This window comes from Phalacrocorax carbo, chromosome 9 (genome assembly GCF_963921805.1).
Source record: "Phalacrocorax carbo chromosome 9, bPhaCar2.1, whole genome shotgun sequence".
Taxonomy (NCBI): Eukaryota; Metazoa; Chordata; class Aves; order Suliformes; family Phalacrocoracidae; genus Phalacrocorax; species Phalacrocorax carbo.
Genome location: NC_087521.1, coordinates 867,227 through 893,521, shown reverse-complemented (window position 1 = coordinate 893,521; position 26,295 = coordinate 867,227). Strand labels below are relative to the sequence as shown.

At 45.0% G+C, this 26,295-nt stretch overlaps 1 protein-coding gene across 4 annotated transcripts in view; it reads right to left on the bottom strand.

Moving 5' to 3' along the window:
- ACTN1 (actinin alpha 1) overlaps nucleotides 1-26,295 on the bottom strand; it is a 91,046-nt gene that overhangs the window by 50,688 nt on the left and 14,063 nt on the right. The window lies entirely within an intron of this gene.

The window sequence follows — 26,295 nt, the reverse complement described above, 5'->3', positions numbered from 1 at the left end:
ATTACTTTCTTCATTCTACTGCCTGCGCTGTATTATGTGAGAAGAGGTTCTTTTTTTGGCTCGTTTTTGCAGCCAGGGTCCTAACTCCTCAAATGCTACATCATCATCACATATCAAAGTATGAGAGCAATTTATGTGAGGAAGGTTATGGATGCCCATGAACCTCCTTCTCATATTTGGAAAGCAGATAAAGCAAGATACCTAGAGCTAGTGACTGGCCCTGGGTCACATTACAAAACTCATGTTGAATTGAGAAGGAAGCCTGAGATCTAACTCACAGGCCACAAGACTGCACTGCTATTTCTTGTATGACTTCTGTGAAGCCATTTCAGGTTTTTTTCTCCATCGGCCCAAAGCAGATCAGAAAGTTCTGCTTTAAGTCATGGATAATCCTAGAATAGCTCAACTGGGCATCTCTTCGCACGTTTTGAGTATGAAGGAGGATGACTGGGCCCACATTTCTAAGAAACACAGCTGAAATTAAAAGCAAACCACAAATCTTCTAAATATTACATTATTATAAAGCCTGTCAGAATAACCAGATCACTGAGAATATTTTTATTGCTGCAAGAGTCACCTAGGGCTTGGTGGAAAAGTAAGTCCCAGAGCCAGCACTCCAACTTCTCACCTGGAGCCTTCTCCACCACATCACGGCCTCAGACATGCTGTGAGACAATTCTGGAAAATGTTGCCATTAACCATCAGCTGACACCTCAGCTCTTCAAGGACACGGACCATGAAGGGTTAATAGTCACAGCACACGCAGTTTCCACTAGACAACTCCCAGATGTGCATACATCTTCTCAAGGCACCCTTCAGGTCCTACATGAACTCCAGTAGCATAATACCACGGGCAGCACAGCAGCATATGGGAGCAGCAACAACCAGCAGCCCAGCACTGATACATTAGGCCATTTTACAAGAAAGCAGGGTTACAAACGCTTTTAATAATTGCAACCGGATTCACAGTCTGTATTCTTCCAATCCATCAAAACATCATAATCAGAAAACAACTATGTTGCATTTCCTACATATACTGCACAAAATATCTTCTTACTTCTAAATAGTAAATTGGAAGGGGATTGGACAGACAGATAGGTGAAGGCTGGAGAAATGTCACAGAACAGTTCGGGGGAGCAAGAGAAGAAGGGAGAGCTGAAATTTTTGCTGTCCTTCCTCTGGGTCTTGCAGTCTGGGCAGTCACGTTTGGAGCCATTTTTACTCACTTGGTTTCATGCATCTGCACAGGATCCTTTTTGTTATTCTAGGAAACCTACTGAAACCACCCACTCGCCCCATCCACCTTCTGGGCAATGCTCCCCGCCGCGCCCTGAGTCACAGCTAGCAGCGGCAATCAGCTCAGGGCGGCCAGTCAGCCCTGCTGTGCTGCCTCTCACCAGCAAACAAGCATTTGAAAGTGGAAAGGGCTGCCGAAGGCAGTCAGCCATCTTTCTGGTGCAGGCCCGGACCTGGGAGCAGCCAGACAAAAAACAACGCACCTGTGTTTGCTGGGATGAGGTGATGCACCCCAGTTCAGAGGGCAGAAATGCACTGCCAGGTAGGAAGCATCATCTCCTCAGTCATGAGCTCAAACTACTGCTCTGAGGCAGCAGATGTGCTGCCTGCAGACGCAGAAGCCTGGAGATTATTCTCCTGCTTACCTCTAATTCCCTGTCCCAAAGACAAGGAAACAAATACTCTGTTAATCTTGAGGCTTACAGAAATTTCGCAGAGCTGGAAAACTACTTACAGTTAAATAATAGCACAAAAACATACCATCAACTGTATTTTCTTCATACAAATCTCACACCATAAATTTTCTACGGTAACTGCAAAAGAGGTGCAAACAGAGCTGTGTTTCTTGGCCCTTGGATTTTTCCATATATTGTACTCTTAAGTTCATTTTTGGACACAACAGATCGGCAGGACCCCCCTGCAGATCTGCCTCTTGTTCAGTGTTCACAATGGAGGATGCCCAATGAAGGACTGCATGTGCATCTGCCATGTACACGCATGCATTTCTCACCATTGCTCTCTGTGCCCCCAGCTCCCATCTAGCTATGACTTGTAGCTTCCTTTTTTTCCTTTGGGTTTTTTTTTTTTCACCCCAGCTTCATCAGCAAGACCCCTGATGCTGAGATCAAATCTCACTATTTGTGTGCTGAGTGCTATAGGAACAATAGGACCATCATATTCTACCACAATATAACCTGTCAGATAATAAAGAGAATAACAAATGTTACTAAAAGCAAGAAAATATGATTAACTGTTCTGCTGCCTCAGCATATGAGGCAGGTTTACTGCTGGAGTAACCTCTACAAGCCTACCTGCATACCTGTTTTAGCAGGAACACACCCCCTTTTTCTGACATTAGAAGTCCCTGCATCTTCAGAGTTCACTGTATTAACCCTTGCCCAGGCATGAGTGATGGCCGGAGGTCCTGCGGCCAAAGCGTTAATATCATCTGCAGCTAGCTCCTTCCAGGTATCTCCCAGTCCTGCCAACTACAAACCTACCTCCCTGTATTACCCGTGTATGCACCCACACACGGTCTGGCACTTTGCACTTCCCAAACTTTTGCTTTTGTTCCTGAAAGCCAATAACCTTTCCTCTTCACACTGTCCTTTCCAAATTCAGCACCTTTCTGGTACCAAAGTGGCTCGAGCAATGTTCCTGAAACCTGAGGAAGCAGGACAGTAAGTCAACATTCTTAAGTTTAAAGAATGCTTCTGCCTGGGAAACAGCAGTGCTGTGACACCACTGGGAGTGGATCTAGACAGCTCTTTGCTGTAAGGAAACAGTCACAAGGCACTGAAGCCACTGAGCAATTTTAGCAATGTAAATGTCAAAGCTACCACAACCACATAAATGACAGATATTAAAAAAATATAAATGGGCAGTTTTATCTCTTTGTGGCTGCGACAGTGGCATTCCAGCTTTATCTGACCTTTCCAGATGCTCTTTATTTCTGTCCTTGCTAAATCACTCTTCCATACAGCCCTGCTTTCCATGGGTGAGTGTAAACGGTCTGACATAGTCAAGAGACTGCCATATTTGTGTAACAGCCCCAGAGAAGCTGTAACTGAGACAGAGCAGTGCTGCTTGCCTCCTTTCTGACAGAAGTATGGTTGCTTAAGCCAGACCTAAGAATTCACTGGAGCGCTGCCACTCCAGAATACCACCACCGTGCTCAAAGGGAGGCAGTGTTCATGGCCACCAAGGCACCCTCCTTCCTTGTGTTTATGCTGGGGGATGAATTTTAAGCAAGTATTTCAACACAGCTCTGCTGTTGAGATGTGTCCACAAAGCTAAAGCTCCTGTTAAGTAGGGAACAGAGCTGCTAGCACACAAATCTCAGCCTAGTAGCACAGTTTTATGCTGCCTGCACCGGTGCTCTGCAAAGTGAGGTCTTGAACAACCTGAAAGCTATGGGTGTTAGCCCAGGCTTTCTTCTAGTGTTGTAGGGGAAGTGGCAGGAAGACTCCCTTTCCAGTCACCAGAAAAGCAGCAGAATATTAAAACAATACATCATGCACAGCTGGAAAACAAAATCAATTTACACAGCTGCAAATGCTACTCTTCCACTAATTGTGTGTTCAGAGGAGTGCACCTGGGCTTCTGACTGCACAGCCGGGTTGCATTCCCTGCCTGGCCTGAAAGCAAACTCACCAGTGTCTGCTTACTACAACACCGTATGTTACAAGACTGCTAATCCTTGCAACAAATTCTACAGCTGATTCCACGCTGCAAGGAATTTTATTTATGTGAAATTATCTGGAACTACTGAGGCACTCAGCTAATAACGACTAATAGTTTATTAAGAGCAGGCAGAAAACTGCTGCATGCACAGCCTTTTTAAAGCTATAGAATTACCAATAAAGCAGTTCTAGCTGCCCCAGAATGGGATCCTTTCCACATTGGTAGTCTGGGAGCTGAATATACTGTATCAAGTAAGGAGGATGCTATCCCACAGTCACCACAAATCTCTCTCTTGCCCCTTGAACAGAAAAACTAGGCCATCATTAGTTTATTAATCGGAAGTTTATGGACTGAAAGGCTGGGCAGGCCATGAAACAAATCTCTACCGTCCAGTAAAAGTTTCCCTGCACTCAGCACTAGTTCATTACCAGCATTAACCCTCACAGGGTGTCTCATGTAATTTTCCCCTTCCTGGTGCTATTGCTCTCCAACAGTTTCTGCAGCACCCCCTTCTCCAAATTCTCCTTTTGCACCTTAAAGCACTTGGAATAATTGCTGGGGTCTTTTAGGTGGCTGCTTGTCACCCTCTCCACACTCAACACAGACTCAAGAGAGGCTTGTTTGCAGCTTCTTTTCCAGCTCAAGGCTATGGTATAAGCTGACAAGGAGGCGCTCAGTTAATTAGGGAGTAATTACAAAGTAATCCTGGATCCTGTCAACACCTTGGCACAAGAAAGGCCGTGGCTGGACAAGACAGATCACACCAACAAACTTAGTGAAGAAAGCTAGGCCCTTCATGAAGTACAACTGTGATCAGATAAGCCAAAACACTCTCCTGACCCACTGAATAGTTTCTGTGCCCACAGGCTGCAAGTGACAGAAGCTTTATACACATATTTATTTGTCATTTTCAGCTGTGATGGAGGAAGTGCAGCCCTACAGCCCTCACCTCTGTATACCACACCTCTTGGTTTATTCCTTGGTGTACTTGGACATCATTTAGGATGCCCAAAAATACTCACAAATGGCTGTCATCTCCCCACAGAGGAGGTCTAGGAATTAGAGATCCTCTACACAAACCTCATAGCAAATCCAGGGAGCCACCCAAAGCCAAAGTGCCTTTTGTCTGAACTTGAATTAAGAAATCAGCCACCATTTGCCATACCCACTTCATCTTCTAACCTGAAATGCCTCCACTGAATGTTGCTTTGCATTTGAAGCCATCTAACAATTTCAAAATAAGAAAGGCATTTGATAAACACTTTCAGCATTTATCCTCCGAGCCCATTCTCCAGGACACAGGGGTAGTTCAAAGAGCTTGGTTTGTGTTGAAGAGTTACACTAACAGCAGCTGACCTCTAAAGAATTACAGGTATGATGGTTAATGAGACCAACGCTGCACAATGAAGAGCTTTGATTTCCAGTGGAGTTGGCCAATTCTCTTAGGCCAAAGGAGTTAAATGATTCCTTCTGAATATCCATTACAGACGCTTGTAGCACTATTTCACCACCTCCACAAAAGGGGTTTAGTACCACTGGCATCAATGGTAATGCCCTTGTCTCGTTTAATTGCAGCCACTGAGTTCTAAGCATGGCTGAAAGACAAAATATAGCCCATGCTGCTTCTGAAGTACTACATCCTGAAAACAGGGCATATCATTACATTGTACTGTGTGTTACCAGCATCCACCTAAAGAACAATTTAGCAGCTGCTTAAGGAATTACTGAGGGTGAAAAGGAAAATTTTAAGTTTACTTGTATTTCCCAACTCCAGAGCACAGCCCCTGCAACTTGGAAACACAGAGCTCAGTCACTGCTTCTTAGCCACTTCCCAAAACCCGTCTCTGCAGCTCAGGATGAGAACAACACTACAGCAGTAAGAGCCCCAGCCCTAATTGTAACTGCATAAAGCCAGGCTGGATCACACTGGGAACGTGAAGTTCACCACCAAAACCTCTCCTTGTCAGAGGAGCTAGGAACCATTGCATAGGGAAAATAAACCCTCCTGGCAATCAATTAAACCTTTTGGATGATGGCAATCAATCGGCATAACTCTTGCAAGAAGTGCAAGTATATTTAGTGTAGGAGGTTTCATCTTTGCTCAGTGGAATACAGTTCTCAGCGTCTAGCACAGTTTTTAATTCTCTGCTCCTAGAAGACAGGAGAAAGAAAAAAAGCCAGAGTCCCTTCCATACAGGTTTTCCACTGGTGTGATATTAACTGCTTCGGAGTCAGAACAATCCCTTTTATTAGCTAACAGGCTAAAGCAGCAAGGGCAGAAATCTTAATCCAGCGCACTTCCCATCCAACCACAGGGTAAATATTTGTTCTTCTCTACATTTGTGCCTCTGGAGCCTTTAACTCCATTTCTGCTACAGAGCTGCACTATTTCAGGAAGAATCTGCTTCTGGCATTTGAAAGCTACTGACCATTAAATCAATGAGTCAGCTGGCATTTCAGATCAGTAAAGTACAAACTCTCTTTATCCGAGAGTTAGTTACCAGGGAGTGCTAATAGCTGGGAAACTTACAAGAAGTCTTCAGACATACAAAAAACACACACACACAAACAACAAAACCACACACACAAAAAACCCACAAACAACAAAACAACAAACCAAACTGTAGGAGATCAACTGGCTAGAAGTATGGTCTTTCAGAGTTTATCGTAAAGCTCAGACTAGCAGGACTCTTCCTTACTCTCTTCTCTCTCCTATGAAATCAGCTCATAAATGTCAACTTGCTTCAACCTCTCTCATAACAAAAATTAAACAGAGCTTGTCTCTGCACTTTGTATGCTGAGCTTCCCAAATGCTTTATAGCATTTGAAGATATACTGCAAGAAATCATTTTACCAAGCACTAGGATGCAACTGTTCATGGACTGAAAAGTGGCAACAAACCAGTGAAAGCAAGGCTGTTCAAATCATGGGGGCTGAACTCCAACTGTCCAGTGCAGCACTGGGTCAGGACACCAGGATGAAAACCTTCACAAGCACTTCCCTATGTCCCTGATGGCAGGCCTGCATTTTGCATCTCACCACCCAGTCAAACCTCCTCGGAGGGTTTATCCAGACCCCGTCTTGATTTCACAGTGAGGTGTCACCCACTCGTTCACAGGAAAAGGCTGGAGGGAGAAAGACAGCAAACCCCTGACACTGTAACACTAATTAGAACATGCGGATCTGCTCCAGCCATGGCTTGTCTGAGAGCACAGGAGAAGGGTATGGGACTTCCTTCCACTGGAAGCAGGGCAGGGAAGCACCCTTCTTCCAGTGGATTCACACTGCTCCATTGGCAGATGTAAATGCAACTGCTCTGCTATAGATTTGTCTTGTGTTTCTGCTCTCATGGGATTGGGGGTGGCTATTGGTTTATACTAAGTCTACAAAGCCAGCAGGGCAGGAACTCATCTGGCTGAAAGCCCTTCTGCAGCATAGGTTCAGAGACGTGGGACACGAGGGCTCTGTGTAGTTCATCTTGCATGCTGCTGCCCTAAGGAGCCGTGTCCTCCAGCTTCCTGGGAAGATTCACAGGTGTTGCTTTTTCTGTGGCTCTTCTTCAGCTGTCTACTTTGCTGATGAAGGGGAAGTGAGAAAGAGGAAGTTACAGCTTCATTTATCCAGGCTTTCTAAATACAGAGCTAAGTAAGCAGGTTGAATAATTGAAACAACTTAATGTATTTGCCCCCTGCTCTATATGGATGCTGCAAAATTAGCACAAAGCGTTGTTCCAGGCAGAACATTAGTGATACTGCAGCTCTGGAAGGCAGAAAAAACTTGAAATAATCTGATTTTCTAAGGGATGATGGCAAGTGTCCTGGCTAAAAGCCCACATGGCTGCATTTCTCATGACAAAGGGACTCCAACGCAGTGTTTGCCATGAACCCTGAGAGCTCCCTGACGAAGAGCAAGGAATCAGAAAGGATATCTGTATCCAGAAGAGTTTCTGACGGTTACATGGCATGGATGTATTATGTATTTGGGCTTCACTCCCATCACTGGTGACACAAACCCTTAGCTAAAATGTACCCAAAGAAAATAAACTTTTGGTTACACTTGTCCCCTTGGCCAGCATCACTGTTCCTGACTCAATGTGCTGTCAATGCTCAGAGTTCTCATGTTCATTTGCAGCTCTGAAATGCATCGCTCTCAGCTCAACATGATTCTCCTTTTGAACAAGGTCTGCAATTGTTACGATCATTCACTTGATACGGGATTTTCCAAAATTAAGAAAATAGCTCCAGGGACAAGATGACTATGGTGCACAAAGAAGCAAGGGCCATGAAGATCAGTAGGGACCTTCTGTGCTAGGGACTACGCAGACACAGGGTGAAAAGCTGCTCTGTGCTCCAAAGCACTTTCAATATGAGACTCAGAGATGAGGGTGGAGACAGTGCATCTCAGAACGAGGCAGTGCTAGTCAAGGTGCTTGGCAGTGGTCTCGGCACACCGCAACCTACCTTGTCACATTCTTTACCAAGATCATAGTAAACTAAAGACAGATTTAATTAAAACAAAACAAACCGACACCATCTGAAAAAAAGCTACAAACAGTTCACAACCTCTACAAGCTACATCTGAACAGCAAGACTGCAGGACTGATTCCCTCACACTCTCAAATGTTTGGTGCCATCACCTTGCTCTCAAAAGCTACATCATGCTGCCGTAGTGCAATTTGCTCTAGCTTAGTCCATGCAGCTGGTGCTGGCAGCCTAATTGGAGGGGAAGCAAAACTGTGGTTGTCTAAAGCAGATTACTCCTAAGCAAGTGATACAGCACAAACAAGAGCAAGAAAGCATTTGTTTGAAAATGTCATGAGCAGACATTTGGCGTTGGGGCTGACAGGGGTGAGAGCTGTCATCTCACAGCAGAGAGGTAAGAAGAATGGTAGAGGAGACATGGAGCCTTGAAAACAAAGACCTCATTTAACAAGGTGAAGAAAGGGGTGCTACTGGAGAGACATGAACTGAAAGGCATGTTTATAAGTGATGGGTGACAAAAATTATTGCAACAGCTGTTTGGGTGAGTGTGATTAGATTGCTTCACCACGGAGGTCAGAAAAAAAGGATGTTGCAGTTACTCAGACAAAAGATAATTGAGAGCCTGTGTGAGACATCCATCAGCCATTCTGGAGGGAAATGAAGTGTCAGGTCAGAGCAGGGAATGTCACATCTATTGTTGGATGAAAGGACTTAACTGATCTGGGTGTAGGCAAGATATTGAATGTTTACATAAAGGCGCTACAAAAAGAGTCCCACCACTAACCCACACGAGCAATAAATGTCTTCTAAAAGGCAAAACACAGAACTGAGCCTCAGGAACTCTGAACAGTGACTGTCCCAGCACGCACTCTCCCTCCCACCTCCACCCCTGTGACACAGACCAACAGAGAGCCCGTGAAAAGATGGAGCTGCTCCTCTATCTACCCCTAAGTAGATGTGCTCCTTTCATTCACACACAGAGCAGCAGGAGTTGTCACTTTTCACTGCTGCTACCTCTGTGAAGCCAGCACAGATAATAGGGATAGTGCTAAGATCTGCACCTTCTCAGGTATGAATAGAAGTAAGTCCTTACTGTGGTGCAAACTTGCCAGGGTGTCCAGTACGTGTCTTCATTGAACCTGCAGGCCTTCAGCAGTGCACAGACAAACAGTGTCAGGATGATCAGATTCTCAGTGAATTACTGGGTGTTGACCAAAGGCATCTCTCCTCCCTGGCTGCAACTCAGGTGGGTGCACACATCCGCACAGCTGTAGGTTCAACAGTGTTTTCAATTCCAGCTTAAATACCCAGCATATTAAAGAACTAAGAACAACGCAAATTCATGTATATCAGTGTTTGTGTATCCTGTGGCTGTGTAGAAGGGTATTTATTAAGGTAATGGTCATATTTAAAATTTAATTGCATTGTGACTTATTTTTCATTGGGTACCGAAAGTGCTAAAGCTACTGTGGGTGGCAAGATTATGAAGATGGTCTTTTCTAGGATCTTAGGACATATTCCTTGCTGAGGCATGAATGTGTCATCTGAGAGCTAGGAATAAACAGGATATAAACTGTGTACAGTAGCACTGGGTAGCAAGCTAGTTACCAGAGCGCATCACAGCCCAAGGAGTGCTCTAATTGCGAGCATCCTCATGGGCCCTAAGGCACCAGCATGCCACTGCAAGCTTCTAACACCATCTTACCACCCCATGCATTGTGACTGATCAGATCTCATATCTTTACCAGCATATATAGCACCGGCTGGTACTGAGGTGTGCTTTGAGGGATCCGTGCCAAGTGTATGGGTACACCTGGACAGCACAGTGAAAACCAGTATAGAGATGTCTGAGTATCTGACCCAAGGTACCAGAAACAGCAGTGGTAGGAAAGCACAGGTTGGCAAGGGCTATCCGGTGTAGGAGCCGCACCAGTGGTCTAGGGCACAGCCCTACATAGCAAGCATAGGAACTAAGAACTGCAGTGGAGCAAAGAAGCAGGGAGGGGTCAGGTCAGGTCAGGTCTTCCCAGCATGTGTGTTCAGACCAGGATGGAGATCTTAAAGCAAAGTAAAAAAAAACACAGTGGAAGATTAAAAATTATGATGGGGATAATAACAGCAGGAGCTTTGTGCCAGACTGCTGTGGTTCAATGTTTCAGACATCCCTAAGACAGCAGCAACTCCACTAAGAGAGATGGAAGCAACGCTCGCTCACCCAACCTAACACCTGGCTAAAGACAGCACAGCACTTCTCTGCTTCCCCCGATTTGCTGTCTTTGCTCCAACCTCATGCTCCTTTGCCCTGCCTGTGGCCACCAAGACTGCAGACTGGGAATCTACAGAGAACATGACCTAATTTTAAGGGGATGTAGTCTTTAAAGACTTTCTTGATCTCATGTCCAAAACATCATATTTTTTATCTATTTTGACCTTAATTATTTTGTTTGTCTTGAAACTGTTTATACAATTTATCAAAGCAAGAAACTCTCTAAAAGAAGTCAGATATGGGACTGATATCAAGGATTAAAAAGGAAGGAAACATTCCAGTTTGTTTCTTTGATCTTTTTATTCAACCTGAACCATTAGCAAAGGCATGTTCAGTTCTAGGTAGCACAGTAACTCTGAGCTAGTATCTGTTGGTGTCATCTATTCTTTAAAAAGCTTATGCTATGGTTTTATAGTCTGGTTTTCCAAAACCTTTATGAAAAGGAAAAAAAACACGTGAGGCTTAAAGACACGTGCACCAGGAATATGCAATACTTTGAGAGGGTATTGAGCCTGTCAGAATAGATACCCTAGGTAAAGCCTGGGAAATGCAGTCAGCAAACTTTCTGGACTTGACCCAAAGGCAACCAAGGAGAATGTTTTCACTGACTGCAGGGAGTTGGGACCAGGCCCTGTGCTGCAGGGGACAGTGGCAGAATGACAGATAAAGTCTGGTGACTCCAACCAAGTCCAAAGGAACGATAAGGGGATGCTGCGTTATTTAAAAGCAGACATGATGAACACTTTGCCAGACACTAATGGGAAAATTTTGATCTCTTTTTAAGCCTAGCAGCAAGGTTTTCACTGTCCTGACGACAGGAAAACCTATGGGAACACAGGGGAGACACACTGCAGAAAGAACTGGGAGGAAAGCACGGCTGCCAGCCAGTTCAGCCCATCACAAAACATTTGCTGTTTCTACTTTTCCATCTCAAAGAACTGGAGGCTTCAAACAATGTTCTCTGAGAGACAGAGCACAAGGGGATGCCAGGGTGAGCAAGTCCCATATCGATGCCCTGGGCAAACCAACACCCCCATTGTCTGGCAAGGACTTAGAAGACCAGCCCAGGACTACCTTCTGTAAAAGTCATGCTCTGCTCATCAGTCACCCTCTGGAAAGACGTAGCATGCCCAAATGTAACCTAGATTAGTAACCTCATACTAGTGTATCTGGCTGGGGAAATTAACCTGGCATGCAGGGCATTCAGGAAAGCATATGAATAATCTGAAGGCTGGAGCTGTAGCAGCTCTGACGGGCTGAGGACAGAGAGTGATTTAAGGCCTAGCCACAGACATGTTCACGTTCCTGCATTTGCACATTTCTAGGAGATGAGGTCAAAGAGCTCACCACAAGAGAAGATGGATGATGTAAACTGGATGCTGAGTGCCAGCACTAGTTTTTTTTTTTCTTTCACTGTGCTCTGCACGTGCCCAGAGCATTTCCATTTATAGGAAAGGCCATTGGTATAAAAGGTGCATTCTTCAGTGGGCCAGAGGAGGAAGCGTCATACTGGGTATACACTGTTTCCAAAGCTCCACAATCCCAGTTAATGGAAAAAACCCCAATGTTTTCCCTCTCTAAGGAGGAGCTTTCAGGTGGGCAGAGGACTGGAGAAGAGATTAAAGCAGAAAAATAAGGTATTTACATCATGGAAAATTAATACACCCTCAAGTTAATGATGTCTTTGCTATTTTCAATAAGAGCTAGATGACTTTTTTTTTTACCAGTTTTAGGCCGGAAAAAGATTGCCATACCAAATGTCCCAAGATGCTATGCATTAATGCAAATATCTTGGGAAAGAAGATGGAAAACTAAAATCCCACCAGAAAAAAGTTAAAATTAAAGATATTTAGACATTTCTACATTACGTAACAATTTAAGTTGTTAGGATTTTCCCTTCCTTTCTGTAGCTCCATTTCAATCCTAACCATAATCCCAGCTATATTCATACTAAATAGTGACTGTTCCCAATCAATAGCTGCAATTTCACCCTTTTTAGAAAAGTGAGTGAGTTCCAGGATAGCTCTGACAATTTTAAGATATTGGCTAGAATGAATCAGAGAAATCTGTTTCCTGCTCTACAGAAAAGGATCTGTTTTCAGCAAGGCCACATAAGAGAAATACTTTCTCACGAGTTGCAGGATTTTGCTTCAGCAGCAGAGTTATGATGTCTTTCAGGAGCTGTAGTTCAGATGCCTCACGCTCCCGTTTTCTTCTGCTGTGCAGGATCTCATTTAAAGGCATCTTCCACAATAAGCCATCAAGTTGGATGGTACTTTACAGGAGTCTGATAGGTGCAAATCATGGGACATGCAATTCCCTTTGGAAACCACCTCACAGATACAACCGAACTATTAGCTGCATACCCAAATGTATTTTGCAGAAGGGAAAGGAAGCTGGCCAAAATATTGGAATTTGGGCATTTCTAGTATCTGGCTCTTTCGGGGGTGGGATCAAAGCAAACAGAAAAACAAAACCAAAGTCACCCCAGTATTGCTTCTTCCCTGTGGAAAACACACACTTTTCACTAAAAAAAGAGCTGTAATACTACAGTTAAGAGTATACGCAGTTTTGGTCAAAGAACATTTCTAACATTTTGAGATGGACTGGCCCTTGGCAGTAACTGCTGAACATCCCCCCAGGTGCCAGTGTTTCCCACAGCATCATCAAAAGCATAGGGCACATACACACAGTGCTGCCAGTTTTGCCATCAGATGTGCAGTTCCTGTGTTTTCTCCCCACTGCTAGCAGGCTACCCCTAGGAGAACAGCCACTGTGAAACGAACACAGCAGTTCTAAAGATGGTGGTTGGTTGGAGGAGGATGGCAGAGAGGCAAGGGTAAGGTTTAACTTTTGATTCATCAGTTATAGAGGATGTCTGGTAGTTGAGGGAAACTGATTTGAACGGGGTCAGGCAAAGATTAATTATTATTTGCCTTTGCTGCTGTTTAAAGAGAAGGAATGATAAAAATTGCAAGATGACAACTGCTTCTGACACATCCTGGGACAGAATAAGGAAAAAGCAGAGGTGGGGACTAGTTTTGTGTTTTCTTAGGTAAGAGAAATTGCAAAAATAGCTGGGGGAAGAGTTTATTTGTGTTATGAGCTTTAATCTCAGCCTGGTGGTGGCAACAGGCTTTGGTCCAGCAGTGATTGGAGAGAATGACTATATGAAAAAATCTGTATTATACATGAAGAGAAATCCAGAATTTTCCATTCCTCTTCCTTCTGCCTGGAAGCATATGGCAGCTATTCCCAAGTTTTACATAGCAGACACTGAAACAATCACTAGCCCTGTGGACTAGGAATTTTTTTCCACAGCTCTAGGTCAAAGAAAAAATATATTTTATCTGTGAACATGATGAAATCTTGCAATACATTTTTATTATTACTGAACTCAGGAGAATTTTTAACCTCCTTGCCTGCCAAACAGCACAGGAGCTTGCTGCTGAGTCCAACAATTGTATTTTCACCATATACGCGACCAGAAGCACAGTCAGTCCTCAAGGAGATAACACTGCAGGATGCACAAGTTACCGGTGGAAGGGAGCATTTGCATGGGCTACCACAGACCTGTGCAAAGCACTACTACTTTGACTAGTAGCTTGCTCCACTAATGCTATTATATTCAGGTTTCCTTTTGGCACTTGGCTCTGCTGAAACTGCTCAGAGACCACAAACCACGCTTTAATAATGAACACACACAGAAGAGAATGTCCACCACAGCTGAAACCCAGCCATCCTTCTGCTCTTTCCACCTCCCACGCTGAGCTTCAACCTTGCATTTAGAACAAGTCAGAAGTGACCAGCTCTGTTCAAAGCATTAAAGCAGCCAGGACACAGATGTATCAGCAGTTTTATAGTCTTTGTAGGTAGCCACCGGTCATATGTCCACATAAACTCATAATCAGGGGACTATTTGCCTCCATTTCTAGGCTGAGCAAACTGGGAAGCAGCCAAGACGGAGAGTGTTGTTGTTGGAGAACCCCGGAAGACCGAGTGCTATGCTCAGACACCTTGGACCCAATGGGGCAACCCCTCCACTCTGTTCAACAGCCGAGATGGGATTAGTTAAGGAGGCCAAAGGAAGGACATGGGGGTAGTTGTGAAGCATACCCTGCGCTCAGAGTCACTCAGAAACAAACAGCTTGAGCACCCCCCTTGCTACACACTGAGAGCTTCACTGTAAACACACCCTCTACTGAAGCAGAGAGCAGTAATATAAACCAGATGCTGTAGGGAATTTTTTCGCTTTTTGTCAGCACTACAGTTAAATACTGAGCTCTTCTTTTGCCAGTTTGTTCTTAAAGGGCCTGTATGCTGCTCTTTATCTCTATGCCACTTGTCTGAATTTAACAGAGAACTGGGCAGCCCTCCACACACTGTGACCACCCCAGGAAGCACGTGTTCTTCACAAAGCCTTGAAGGCTGAGACTTGGCTTTCTAACCACTGTGCCAGAAGCCCTCACAGCTCCTCTGCCCACTCACCTGGGCACAAAGGGAATCTTGCCAGTGAAACCATGGCACGAAAGCACTGCTTGTTCCTCTGGCCACATAAATGCTAATCGTTTAATGCAGTGCCATTCACTCAGGTTCTTCCAAGCTGGCAGAGGAAGGAAGGGAAGGTGCCATGCAAAATACACTTTGGAGGTTGGGTGTGACTTGTAGCGCACACTGCCTACTTCATCAACCAGAGGCATCATCATGTTTCAGCATTGTGCCGCGGCTACACCTAAATTTAGGCGAGGATTCCTGGGCTGAAGACTTGCAAAGCTGTAAGAACACAAGAGTTAAAGGTAACCTGACACTCAATGGGCTGTTGAACACTACAGTACACAGGGCTAATTGCACACCATCCAGAGCAGCAGAAGCACACAAGCGGCAGTGTAATTGCACGCTGGGTAACAATGTTTCCCAAAAGCTGTTTTTCTGGCTTTAACATGAGGGCAGGCTCAAAAAACCCTCAGCCATAGTTTAAGACAACTTTTTGCTGCCACACTGCTGAAGACTGCTACTCCACTAAGAGGTGCAGCAAGGAGCGTGTGGCTGAACCACAGCTGCTCTACCTCTAGGTCCGAAGCCTTCTCTCAAACCAGATGTAAGCCCTAGAAAAGTTTCCCCATCCTTGAGGTATATCCTATTCTGGCTCTTTATCTTCTGAAGAAAGATATGGTAGAGTCAACACAGGAGCTTAATTCCCACCTCATGTATGACAAAGAATTGCACTTAACTTTCAAAAATTGTACCAGACCTGATCAACACAAAGAAAGTCCCACCAAGAAGCTAGTTAAATTGTGGTGCCAGAAGCAATCCACTAGCCTTTTATGCCAGGTGACTGAGTATCCCATCGAAGGCCTTGCCTCCCAGGCAGAGTAATGGGGATCCATTACTTAAAAGACATACTGGTCTCAAAGAGCAGCAGAGGACCACACACTAGGAGAACTGTCCCTTCAAACAACAGGCTCCACCTGCATTACCACCATCACTCTTGCATGGGTGGGCTACTGTAGTAGAGCTGCCACAGGCATTAAGTCAACACCATCTTCCTAGCAAAGGCTTTAAGCAATCAGGACTAGCCATTAAAGTGGCATCAAATTTAAACATCATTGAGGCTGCATCCCCATCCCTCCTCCCCTTTAGTGGGCTATCAAAGCCCACAGCTGCCTTGGTTATCAGTAGGGCTTTTTTCCAGGAAGGTGCCTTAGCCTCCTAGCACTGCTAAGCATCAGCTGTCCTGGGCAACTCAAACAAATCACTAATAAAGTAACAGGCAACACGCCATTCTTGAAAGATGCAAAATAATGCTAGTGCACCCGTTCTTACATACTGTTGTACTGAATTTCTGCTTGGTTTTGGGTCTTCTTGAAAATTAATGCCTCATCCCCCAAGTAAAATATTAACCTATATATTATTTGATAACAAGTAGGCAGTGGAACTAATGAAGTATGGCTTCCTACACTGCTCCAGTGAGTGTTCGCTGGTGTCTAATATAAGGAACAAGCCTGTTTGCCTTGTCCCATCCCACCACACCTCCAGAAACCAGCATTCAGTTTATACCTTTCTTCTTTGTTGCCCAACCTCTGATTTTTTTTCCCTAACTTAGCTGTTATCATAACATCATTGACCCTTTGAAGGCAAACAGTCATAGGGCAAGAAGGGTGCTCTCTCCTGGAACATAAACTAGATAGAAGTTAGAATATGAAAGCATAAAGTAGTTCTGTCAATGATAGAGACTGGCCAAGTGGAGGGGGGTGGGGGGTGTGTAGGAGAGGTGTTACACAACATTTGATACAAACACAAATATCACCTGATGTAATTACTAGTGACAGAGAAAAATAAAATGATCAGTAAGGTGAAAACATATTTTAGTTTATAAAGCCAAGCTGTGAAGAACTAGATTTCATCACAGGCAGGTGAGTTACACAATGACAAGTCAAAGTCACTGGTGATAAATCCTCAAGGATTCACTTATATGGGAACTAATCAAACATCGTACTGGATCCTAATTTAATTAAAAATAAAGTAGGACAAAACTGGGAAAAGCCCTGAACAGCTCACCAACTCATCTGCTTAATGCACAGCAATACCCTAAAAGTGAGACTGCAAATACAGGTGAGGAAGGGATGGGAGGAACAACAACTACAGACATTACAATAACAGCATGCAGCTCCGTGCCACGTCTGCGCGCAGAGCAGTGGGGTCCTGAACCTTCACAATGAGAGAGCAGGAACAAAACATTTTTTTAAGCAAACTCCTTAAATCACCTGAGATGTTCAATTTACTTCTGCTTTACAGTTCAGTAGGAAAGAGCGGAATATAATTACGCAGCAATTGTTCCATACATCTACAGCAGATTTTATGTAGAATTTGACTTAGGTGAAGGTCAGAACAATACTACGTGGTTTACAGTGGGTTTGTTTAGTTTTTTTAAGGGAATACAAAGTAAATCTCCCCTTTCCTGCCCCTCCCTTGCCACTCTTGAAAAAGACATTGTCAAGGCACAAATAATTGTTGAAGTCTAGACTTTCTGTGGACATTTTAGTTGCACATTAACTACTAGCGAGAAATGTCACCACCAACAGCAGCTCTCAGGGTAGCATGGGGAGGTGCCCTTCTCCAATATACAGAAGTGAAACCATTCAAAGGATGGAGTGCTTTTTACCTTGTGTACTGCAAGTTTTGAAATAGTCTTTACAAAGATAGTATTTTGGGCAGATAACACAACTGGGCTGCTTCAGAAAGTAGTGCTTCAGCACCCCCTATAAAAAGGGGAATCAAAATCACTGTGAACCATCACAACACATTTAGCTGAACTGAGTATGCATGCAATCATAGCTCTAGCCCATATCCTTCCTTGGCTTTTTTTTTCCTAGTAAGCTCTGATCTCATCTGAAATGTGTTATTTTAGCTAGAAGGTCCCTAACTTGCTCCCAAAAATTCTCAGATGTGGTTCCTAACCACAGGGAACAATCTGTGGTCTAGTCTGTCAGGAAGAACAAAGTACAACGATGCCTGCAGCTTTATACTTGCACATGGGTAGCTGGAACCACTAATTTTACCTAGAAACTCTCCAGGACATGGCTCATGTTTTCTGTGATGCATGAAACACTCTGCTGCACAAGTTAACAGCCAGTAAACCTGTGCACTTAATGATTTTCAATACAGGGGCTGCCCATCTCTACAGCTACCACAGAAATCCACCACCCTGGGGCCCTGGCACAGTAGAACGGGTTTTGGTTTTTTTTTCCCCAGGGATAAGAGAAACCTCTAATCCTATAGAATTCCTGGATGGCATTTCTAAGAAAAAAAAAAATCCCGGTTTCTTTGGTAAGTGGCATGGGATTTATTCAGCCCAGGAGCATAATAAAATTCCAGATGGTTTTGAGCTTTCTATGGCGATTCTGGAAAAGCCTAAGGTCCTAAGAAACGTGCTGGCAGTAGACTGGAGCTGAACTCATTGAGATACTCACCATAACCAGCAACAGGAGAGGACTTCCCACAGGACCAGAGCACCATCCTGGATTGCTATCATCCCACAACCTTTTAAGCCCTTTACCAGTATCTCAGTTTAGGCTGCATGGGTCGGTTTGGTTTTTTTTTTTTTCAATCCTGGAAAAATCACTTTGAGGACCCTCAGAGTATAATTTTTGTGGTGCCTGTACATCATACCACACCAGCAAGTTGCGCTTTCCACATTTGTACTCTCAGCCATTGTCTTTGTTTCTGAGCAGGCTCTTTTGGCTCAGTACACCCCTGAATCACATATAGATGGATGCCTGCTCAGCAGCCTTCATTACCAGAGCTGGTCTGTCAATTCTTACCCCTGCTTCCTGACACAGGTCAGCTGATTTCTTGTATTAGCAGATATACCTGCCAAGTTCCCCACTTAATGAACAGAGACAAAGCTACACTGAGGAAGCCCATAAATTCCCAGGATGCAGCGATGGCTGGCTTGCTTGCAGGACAGAGCACACTCTCGATGACAGTGAAGGCAGCAGGGTGGCAAACCCCTCATCTTCTGGGCCCACCAGCAATCAGTGCTGCCCCACCAGAGCAGTGGGACCAAGATGCACACACAGCACACAGCATCCTGAGCAGGCTGGCAGAGATGAGTCACCACTGCAGACAGACATGGGAGGCAGCAGAGCCACCAGTGCAGGGTGGGCACCCTCACCTAGGGGCAGGGCCCCAAGCCATGCAGGGGAGAGGGGCACCCTGTGCTGGACTGCAAGGCTGCTCTGCCAAGCACAGGCCAGAGGTGGAAGAAAGAGAGGAGACTGTTGCCAAAGCAGCACAAGGCACAGGGGGAAGCCAGGACAGCACCACCGGTATCCAGGGGACTGACAACTCGGGTCTCACATGCACTGCAAAGGCCCTGGCAACCACACAGCAGCAGGGATGGACCTGGCAGCAGGCCTGCGTACGCCCTCCCATCCACTTCTTGTCAGAAACCATTTGCTTTCCACCAACTGCACAGCCTTTGGAAAAGCAGGTGCATCCAAGGAGCACTTTTGGTTTTTTTAAAAAACAGTTTTTTCTATTAATTGCCAGGAAGAGTGAGTCAGTAACAGCAGCGCAGGCTTCCCCAGTATCTGCCAGCACTACCTGCCCCCTCCAGCAGCCATGGACAATCCCCAGGGCCTGTTTCACGCTGTGCTTGTCAGCATGGTGATGAAAGAGAGACAGGAGGGATTGAGTAAAACAGCTACAGCACCATGTCTGTAACAGAGCAACACGTACCCCTTGCTACTGTGTCTGAAACCCCACAGGTTCAGCAGGGCAACAAGGCTGGAGAGGCTCCCACTCCTGATGTGAAGGATAAAGTCAGGTTCTGCCCAGGGAAAGGCAAATTATTTACACGTTACATTTCACTTGAGGGTAGGATGAGGTAGCAGGGACTCTACCTTTATTTGTGAGCTACTGTGGCTTGCAACAAAGAGGATTCCTGCTAAAGAAGGACACACAACCTATATGGGGCAGCCTGAGTGACAGAACTGCAAGTCCAAAGCACAGCAAGTGGCACCAATGCTCATACCAGAGCTGCTGCAACCCATCACAATGAGGGACATCCTCTCCAGCATCCTTCTACTACAAGGGACAGGACTCGCAGAAATGTCTTAGACTCAGGTGTGAAGAAAGTTTCAGAAAAAAGATAACACCTTACTCAAAACATTTTCCTGCCAGGCCCTTCTGGATCAAACATAGCAGCTCTCATCTGGGAGAACTTCTACTTCAGCTATGCTGTCACCCTAGCAAAGCACTGATTTGCCCCTGCCACATGCTATACGTTTGGAAGAAGCAAGGAGGAAAGGGCAGGTACTTAGGAGACAGTGCCCTGGTTCCAGCTGAGCCCTGGCCTGGAAGGGCAATGAAAGCACTATAAAACCTCACTGCAATGCTGGGACACTGGGAAACACAAAACCTTCCCTCCAAGACTGGGCAAGGAGACTGGGCAGACAACTACTAAGCTGTACCCTGAATCTTCCTGATATAACCTTTTAGTCTTATTTTTGCAGAGTTTAATAATCAACTAAAAAGGAGCCCTTAAGACACGTGTCAAGCTCCTCCCCCACAGATAACCCAGCAGAAAGACTCCTGCACACCCTGAGGCACATCTCACATGCCAGTCCAAGGTAGGTTTCTTTTGCCTTTAATCATTTTTTCCGTGAGTAACACCTAATGAAAGCGCTCTTTCCCTGGCAGTATTTGTATTCCAATACCCAACTGCTACTCATATGCCTCTCGTAACACGGTCTCTTGTTAAAATTACAGTAGCAAGGGCAGGAGACGTGTGGAAGCAGACATTGCCTAACAAAGTGCTTAAAGCAGTTGTTTAGCTTAGTACCAATTTCTTATTTCAGACTTCAGGCCTAAAGACCTCTGGATTAGACCTCTTCATGGAGTCTTTTAAACAGCTTTGTCTATAACATGCACATCCCTACACATGACAGAATTAAAGCCTCCTTCACTGTAGATTCATCCTCCATTCAGGCAGTTCCACAGATGATACTGCTTGAGCAAGCGCTTCTGCAGACAGCACATGGTGTGCCACTTGTCATTTTGCCCTGTCCTGCTATGTACTTAAGAGTGGACACAGCAGTACCTCATTCACACTCGTGCTTACACCACCAACAACCTTGGTGCAGTTCCACAGGAGGTAAGTCTTAAATGTGGTATCAGTCACAGTCCTCTCAGGTACCTAATTTATTTTAGGGGAAAGGGAATGGTTTTGATGGAGAATGAATGGCTGTCCACTCAAATTCATCACTGTTGCCCAAGGATTGGCCATAAAAGTTACTACCTCATCAAGCTCTTCTACCCTGCTGCCTTGTGTTGGGAAGCTGCCTAGAGATATCTACTACACACAGGAAGTCTGCAAGTGCGTTTATGAAGCTAGGGGGATTAGATTGAACTTGCTTTGATGCACAGTCAAAAAATGCTCATATTCTTACATGTTTGTGTAAGTAAATGCCAAATCATTTAGTCACAGATAATACGTCAGAGTACAGCTCATCTCTTCAAAAGAGTGCCTTCCATACCTACCATTCCTAATTTTGCTGTTGCCTGACAATTTTCCTTTGCAACAGTTGCTAAGCAAAACATTTGCAATTCAGCTTACTAACACAACTGATACATGGTGATTGTTCCTAACAATTACACAGTAAAATGCATGGCTGTTGAGTCTTGTTTGTTTTTTGACCTACCCTGTTTTTTCAGATCTGTGACGCTCAGGCTATTTTACTCTTTACCTAGGGAATGCCTAATCATTTCTACTGCAATACAAGCGTGCAGGGCTACAGTAGGAACAACAAAACCAGCAGATCCTGGATCCTGCATCCTGTTACATTAGGGAAAAAAAACCCTAAATCACCAAACACTGACAAGAAATAGATAACCCAAAGGGCAGGACAAATGCAATCTACAGGTCATCATTACCATTATGCTTGTCATCTGTTTTCTCAACTAAGGAATCATCTGAGTGAGGCAAGGTGCAAGCAGATGACAGATAGCAGTGTTAGTTACCACATGAAGTCAAACTACCCCAGTACAATCAGCCAAGGAACATTTATTGCCACTTGTTTCAGAAGACCCAAAAACCTCATTCCAGCAGTATCCATACGAAGTCTGTCAATATCTACTGAAAACAGGTATCTTTGCTGGCACTCTATGACATCCACCGCGAGACTTCTAATGTAGCTTTCAAGTAGCTTTCTGTTTCTCCTACAATAGTCTAGTTCAGTGTAAGACCAATATAGAAAGTTAATTCAAGACAGACTCAAACAGCTATATTTTTAATATTGTGGCTAAGAAACTGTACCATAGATTAGCAGTCACAGCTAGCACTCAACAGAATAGGAAGCAGGAACTCATCTCCTATCCTGCTGAAGTACAAAAGAGAGTAAACAACAGTCAACTTTGCTAAGAAAAAAAGGAGGGTCTGGTGTTACTAACACACACAGACAGGTTTATTTCAAGCTTGTGCTTAGACCAGGAAACCTCTCCTATTCCCCTTCAGCCCAAGAGCTTCCTAAGCAGGTAGACCCCAATAACAAACAAGACTGTCATGAGAAGTTATTTTTCCATTAGCTTTGGCTTCATCACAGGGGGTGCGGGGGGGAAGTACACCTCTCCATCCTTCCTCTTCCATGTCTAATTCATATAAACTTCATCCATGGATGATGATCAGACTTTTCAGATAAGGCAGAAAGAGTGATGGAAAAAACCTTTGCAAGCATGGCAGAGAAGAGACTGCTGCAATTCCTAAGAGCTGGATAGGAGCCTTCAGAAATGGCTTTGGAAATCAGCAGCAATGCAGGTTGCTGCCGTGCGTTGAAGCTCTAAGGAGGACAAAACAGGTCTTCACAGATGAACTGGTACTACACTGTAGAAGGGAACAGCCCAATCTGCGTATGTATATGAGCAAAGATGAGTTTGTTAGGACAGAGGAAGAAACAGAGGATCTGCCTTGTGCAGGAGGAGTAGTAGGAAGGTAAATCACACCCTGCCTTAGGCCCATGGAAGATTGACACAGTTATGCCCACGCCGATAGCAAGGGTAAGCTATAGACTATGCTGCAAAATTACATCTTCCCTCTTGTCCAAAACTACACCTCAAAAACTGATTTGAATTTTACACTTGGTTCTCCACCACAACTGCTTGTATTCATTACTGGCCAAATCGTTGAGTGACACCCACCCAAACCCTTATGCCAAGGGGCACAGTCCTATTTCCCAGACTGGTCACTGTCGAGCCTGGATAGCTTCATGCACTGATCTCAGACCAGGGTCCAGCCAGAACCTCCTTTGGCAGAGATCGAGTTATTATGGAATAAGTTAATTCCTGGCAAAACTCCCCCGGCTTCAAGCTTATACCAGTGATAAATGCAGTTCAATCCAATCCAGTCTTTGTTCCTAAAACTGCCCATTTTCTGCTCTCCCCATAGCTCCCTCTGAGGGCTGCAGGGACCAGCAGGTCTCTGCAAGAGAACTGATGGCAGACTGCATAGCTTCACAGGAATACCAGCATAAAACACATTGTTTCAGGGTCCCTGGTTAAGTCTAATCTTCTTCCAGATTTGGATGCCAGCCTCAATTATGAGAAGTATGCAGTAAACAGAATCATGCCGTGTGATACGTGCGCTTAACCCTCTTCCTACTAGCAGCTGCACATCAGCACAAAGTTGCAGTAGAAACAGCAAAACAGTGTTGCCACAGAATGACTGGCCTTTTGTCCTCAGCTTGGTGCTCGCTACTATCTCCTCTGGAAAACCACATCCACACAATGGAAGGTTGCAGAAGGACGAATGCAACTTCCACTATAACCAGTCCCCTGGAAGTCTGCTTTATTTGGTATCTACCCCACTCTGACCCAAGTATATGGCTGGGCACCCGCCACAGCCATGTCCAACAACAACACTGGTCTATGCGAAGCTTCACAGGAAAAAGGGTATGGCTAATTAAGATCCCTCAGTGGGAGGCTCAAGCTCGTCTTGTCTGTGGGCCAGGAAGAAGTAATCCTGCTCCCAAGAAGCTGAATAACCAGCAGGTGAGCTTGAAGAGCAAGGGCGTCACAATTGTCCCAACCCTTTCCTCAGCCAGCAATCACGTGATTGTTACACACTACAGTAGGTACTGGTCATCGCCCACGGGCACCGCGGCTGCTGCACAAGCTGTGCTCCCACTCCAACTGCTGCCACGCGTGTTGTCAGTTATGACTATGCAACCCTACACCAGCCCCCACCACAGCTTGGGAAGAGAAAATGACCTGAACCAGCAGGCTGGAAGCCAGGTAAGTAATGAATTTCAGCCCCTCTCTCCCACTGGATCCTCTTCTCTCCCATGGGATCACATACCCTATCATCAAAGCACATAGGATCTAACCTTTGCAGGACTCTTCCTTCTCCTTATGCTGTCAGATGCTTGCAGGGGAAACATTTTCTTCCTGCACAAATCAGGCAATCCAACTCAGAAAGTGGAGTTTTCACAGCATGAAGTTCAACTTGGTACTTAGCAAGCCTAGCTATGCTTATTAGTGGCCCAAGACCTACTCACACCCTATCTCCTACATCCTATGCACTGTGCTGGCAACTGCCAGAGGAAGTTAGTAATTTCCACATTAGACTGTCTCCCATGCCATTAGCCAACCAGCCCATTTCTGCATGCAGGTAAGGTATTGTTAAGTGAATTAGAATTTTTTTTCTTCCCTTCTCAGCTGCCAAAACAGCTAAGCCTCTTGCACTGCTTAGCAGGCACCTTTTTTCTGTCTTCTTGAGGCTTAAAAACATAATCCTGATAATTTAGAGCCTGTCTCCAGCTCTCTGCGTGGTTTCTCTGTACCTAGGATTGCTGTAGGCTCAGCTCTACCCAGGAAGACTCTGCACAGAGTCCTGATATGTTCATGTTGTAGACTTTGAACTATACTTGAAGCAACAATTGGCAGAGCAATACAGGTCCATATGAACAAGGACCAGGCAGCAAAAGATCAGATCAGAGCACTATGTATTTGCTAGGGAATAAGGAGCCAGGCACCCATCAGTGGAGCAACTGCAGCAGAACATCTCCCTGCTGACAGTGGATTTCTGCTCAGCTCACTGTAGCAACAACCTGCCCTGCTGCATTATCCCAACAGGGAAGCACCAGCTCCCAGGCATGAGAAGCCACCCCACAGCACAGCCCTTTGCTCCCCAAACTCCCTACAGCAGCCTTGCTGCTCTTTAACAATGGTGATCAGACTACTGGTACCTGTTCATGGAAGAAGTCTGGTATTCTGCAAAGCAGCATGGCAAAGTCTTCAGGTTTTGAACTTTCACGCTTGGAAGGCTAAAGACTGCACTTGCTGAGTAGCTTTGTTTCCTCAAAGCTGCAGCAACTGGGTTCGTCTGAGCTGCTCTGAGCTCTGGCAGTCTCTGCAGGGCCTAAGAGGAGGTGGCTAATGTTCCTGCATAGGCAACAGAAACAGCTTCTTTCCCAGCTCAGCAGCTGCTGCGCAGGGGTTCTTTGACCAGCTATCAAGCACTTTCCTCCAGAAGGCGGGAGACTGCATTAGACTTGAAAATGAGACAAATGCCAAATCCCAGTCCAGGGCCAGTGCTTGGGGAACCAGGCAATGTGATGTTCAGAACACAGATCCACCAATACTTATTTCTACAGCAAAAACAGTTATGGTTTGGGTTTTTTTTTCTTAGATCCTTTCCAGCTCTTTCCCATTCTCTTGCTGCTCCCTCACTGTGGGGAGCTATCTAGGTTTAACTCTTCTCCCTCTTATTGTTTTGGTAAATCAATTTTAACACCAATTAAGTTCTTTCATCTGGTTCTCAGTTCATGTCTGCAAGCAGTTGTGGTGGAGCAATGCTGAGACTGTGCCTTGCAACAGAGAGAAGGAGCAGCTGGGGACACATATTTTTCAGGCAGCTATTGCTAGTGCAGCCCCCTTACTCTGTCCAGCCGTAAGTGTAGCCTCACTGCTTCCAACATTACTTACTTGTGTCAGGCAGATTTCCATTCCCCTACTCCAAAACCCTTCACCCATGATCTCAGATCTCTTGCATGGCTAGAGGTGGTTTTAAGCTGCATTCCTACCTATGGAGAGTTGGCAGACATTTTAGTCTTTTCACATGCAGACTAGAACTATCACCTGGTCCAAGCTGCAAAAATTCAAGGAATTTGGGCAGTACTTAAAGTAAGAAAGCATTGCTTTGCCTTCTAACCTAGTAAAAGTTATTCAGAAGTCTGGAACAGAACACAAACCTCAAGCTCCTTTGGCTGCCGGAGCCAGGTCCCTCTGCATTTGCTGCTGTTCCAAATACCATATTGCTAATGGACTGGTTTCATGGGTGGAGTTGACCACTTT